The following is a 4,376-nucleotide window of genomic DNA, read 5'->3' on the forward strand; positions in this document are numbered from 1 at the left end:
TAAAGGGTGTTTGTTCAGGAGGTTTATGTGTATACCCGTTTTTCGTAGAGTAAAAAGGTATACTAGATTCGTTGAAAAGTATTTACCAGTATAACAGTAAAGAATATATATTCTTGATTAGGATCAATAGCCGAGTCGATCTAGCCATGTCCGTCTGTCCGTATGAGCATCGAGTTCTCAGAAACTATAAAAGCTATAAAAAGAATGTCACGCCTATTTAACGGCCAAAACTGACACTTTTGAAAAATGTTTTTAAATTTTTTTAGTGTTGAAATTTTTTCTTCGCAGTTCCACGAGGTGATTGTCGCGTATCAGATAGTCGGGGAACTCGACAATAGCGTTCTCCGTTGTTTTAAATGAATGCACTGGTTGCGATAGAGAGCAGATTGGTTGGCATGTCGATGGGAAGGGGTGTAACTTCAGCGCACGGTGACAAATCAATGGGTTCTGTTTTTCTGTTACACCGGCCTCAACGGATGCAATATTTTCTTCAGTGTGCACTCTGCGAAGTTTAATCGGTGGCCGGAGGTCTAAATGAGTGAATTGGGTGCGACACTTCTCGATAGTATTGCGCACTGTCGGAATTGATTATAAGCACCATAAAACGGGCGAAGCAAACGGTGCACTTTCACAAACGACCTCTGATTTTCAAAATAAAATTCAAGGATTTGGTATCGCTGCTCAGCTGTTAACCTAATCATTATGAATTGTGAGACCAAACTGAACATATAGCACTCAACAGATCTCAGTCGTTATCAAAGATGGCCGAACTAAACGCTACGGAAAAAAAACCGCCTAAAAAACACCCGATATTTACATGCCCCAAAGGAGGGAATTGTAAATCGAACTCTTGAGCAAAACCTGCCATACGAACGGACACCGCGCAGACTACCAGAGCTTTCTGAGTTTGAAGGTCGACCAGAAGAATTTTTTTTTTTTTTCGCGCGAGTCCTACGGTTACACCTCCCGCCCAACCGACCGAGGGGCGCTGCCGTGTATCGTACGACTCGAATCGCGGGAAGATAGACGCGATATAGAAGACAGTATATAGTAGTAAGATCTAAGAATTCGTTAAGTATGTTAGTATTGATCGCTTTAAAAACGGCAGAGAGTCAGAATTAGGGATAATAGGATACAATCTATTATAGTCAGAACATAATACTCTGTAGGGATCATGCAACTCATAATTAGATCTACAATGATTTAAAATTAGAGGTACGTAATTTCTAGTAAATCTGCTCGGAACAGTAAAGTTTAGCCGACTAACCAAGTCGGCACTATCCACTTCACCACGAATAAGGTTAAAAATAAAGACTGTTCCAAGCATCGTTCTACGGTTAGCTAAGGAGGGTAAGTTAATTAACATTAATCTACTTGAATAAGGAGGTAATCTAAGGTTTGCATCCCAATTAAGGCGCCGTAAGGCAAAAAGCAAGAAGTTCTTTTGAACCAATATTCCACAATGTGTAGTGGCCAGTGTACCAGAAATAAGCAGAAGCAAATAATCTAACAAAAAATTATTATCATCTGTAAAGACTCAAACTAGACCACTTTTCGCTATACTGGGGTTAATTGAAAACTCGTAACAACTCCGTCAGACAGAAGCTATAAGTCCCAGTTGTCCCTTTCGCACTTTAGTCGTCGCCTTTGCAAAGAGTACAGCGAACACGCGATCATTCTGATTTTTCTACTCTGAGACGACAGACGCTCTGAAAAGAACAGACCACCGAAGGGAAGTAAAAACACGTGCGGTATTTAAAAAGAGTAATGAGTCAAAGAAAGTGTATTAAACCAAACAGAAAGACATATTTTGAGTGCGGAAGTGCGTAAAGAGCACGGAAATCGCCGCTTTTGGATTCCTGAAATTTTAAAAAAGTGAATAGTGTATTTGCAAAGGCAGGTGAATAAGAACACTGAAAAGCGTTATTTTGTATTTACGTTAAAGACTTGATTTACTGTTGGCCGGCACTTTTACACGCCTATGCGCTGCCAAGCCATGCGGTGTACATACATATTTTCGCGGAGTGTTGGTATAAGAGAATTCGCTACACACATATGCATACACATATTTATGCATGGGAGAGAGTTTTGCACTTGCTAAAATCGGACGTGTTTTTGTAACGCTGCGCGGAAAAATTCTTTATCACGAAGTCGGCTTGGCGAGTCTGGCGGAATAACTGCCCAAAAGCCACACGCTGCTCATGTGCTTCATTTCGGCGCGATTAAAAGTAAAAAAAAACGAGCGCGATCGGTAAATTGCCTAATTTTTATGACTTTGCAGCTGAGAACAACAGCTGACAGCGCTGCCAACTTACGTCGCAAGTGATCGGAGCTTAGTGGCGTTGCCAGACCATCGGCTCTGCCAGGGCTGCTCGAACAGTTGAATAGTGTACCTGTACCTAAATAGTAATATTCAAACAATAAATTGAATTTTTTGAAGTGGACAATTGCTAAAAATACGAAAAAACCAAAAAATATAAAGTTATATATAAATTTGCGTGGAGTTGACCAATATTTAGCAAGGGACATCATCCTCTCACCATCTCGGTGCCCAAGTAGAGGCTCTGGTGTCCGAGAAGGGGCGGAATAACCTCCATCAGCCAACGCCTAGGAGAAATCCGTGGCCTAAGTGGGACCCTGTTAAATTCGGTGCTCTACGTTTGCATAGGGTAAACTAGGGTTGAATCTTGTCAATTAATAGACGGTCCAGCGGGGGGCACTGCCCCCGACGACGTGGTGGACCCATTCAAACGAAGCGCCAGAATGTCCAGGAGATCACGGAGATAACGGACCGAGCTGTAATGCCAGCGGCTGTGAGCGTAGCGCAAGCCGTCCCCCAGACGCTTACGTCAACAACCACATCGGTGGAGCTACTACAACAGAGAACTTGGCCCCCTCAACATCCCTGATGAATAGGAAGATCTCCGACCTCATCAGCGTGCCGTCCCAATATACACCAGCAAAAACCCCGCCTGTTTCGCCGACTAGGCCACTAGACCTATCGGCCTACAAAAACGAGGACTTCAGCAGCATCCTGGGCATTATGAACTCGAAAATAGTGGTACTGCCATAAGCTTTTAAGACGCAGCGCCACGTTACGCGGGAAAGTCCATATTAGAAAAGCTTGAAACTGAGGCTATAACGACTTTGGGGTTCTGATCAAATGAGAAGAGAGAGAGCTTTTGAGTCGCTGACTTTAATTGTCTTTGCATTTCTATTGGATTCAAGTGAATTCGCTCCTGGATACAAGTGCTTATAGATTTTTATAATTTTGTTAATTTAAATCTAATACTTCTGTTTTTTCGGGATTGCGAGTCCGAGTACATCCAAAGTGTGTAGGGTGTGTTTGTGTGACCGATGACCCGGTCAGCGGCCGCAATAGATTGCAGAAGTAAACAAAATCAACACCAGTTCCGGGCACACTTCACCGAAGGGGGTATTGACTCCCCAAAATAGGGGAAAGCGAGAATATGATTCCTAGGTGGAAAGACTTGGCATAGAAGACCAATAGATCAGAAAAGCTCTATGCCGGTAAAAAAGACCATGGCTCACCGATGAAAAAGCCAGTCAGTACCCGGGAAACACCCGTAGTCAATACCCAGAGGTAATCATCGTACATCAAATACTCGTGCAATTATCCTTCAGTCTATAGCCGGGAAGACTCAAGGATAACTCCAGTCAAGAAGAAAAATGTCAAGGAGAAAGGACGCTATCATCCTTTAAAAGAAATAACAGGACTAACAAGGAACACACTTTGAAGGAAGACCATAGTTCCACAAAACTCTCAGGATGGGCGGCAAGAAGTCTAAAGCCTCCGACAACACAGCAAATGTGATCAACAACCGTGGAGGTTGTCGACCACAGGCAGGAAATAGAAGGAGTGCACAATACCCTGGAATTCATCGCTGCTATACTGATCTTCCTGGCTCTATTAAAGATCGTGAATATGTACAAGAGATCCGTACAGCGGAGGAGGGACCATCACCATACCCTGGACAGGCTTGCATCCGGTTTCCACAAAGTGCTTAATTAAAAATACTATCGGCAAAACAATTAAAATAAAAGAACAAGTAAACCAGTGCATGACTGTTAATGTGAACGTCAGAAAAAACAAGCACAGCGTAGACTTTCCTAAAAGTGCTCGCTCCAACTAATCTGAGAGCCGAATAGCAGACAAAGCGTGCTACAAAAGAAAAGAAACCCATCTCATTCATACACTTATATAATTAAATAATCGCAATACTCATATGTAAAAAAATATAATTTTATTTTACTGAATGATTACAATATTTTTTAGTTGAGAAGAACACCGACCGATTATAATTAGGTCTCAAACTGAACTCTGATAATTACTCTGATTTGATTGACGTTCAAGC

Source organism: Drosophila santomea, unplaced genomic scaffold, assembly GCF_016746245.2.
Source record: "Drosophila santomea strain STO CAGO 1482 unplaced genomic scaffold, Prin_Dsan_1.1 Segkk9_quiver_pilon_scaf, whole genome shotgun sequence".
Classification (NCBI taxonomy): Eukaryota; Metazoa; Arthropoda; class Insecta; order Diptera; family Drosophilidae; genus Drosophila; species Drosophila santomea.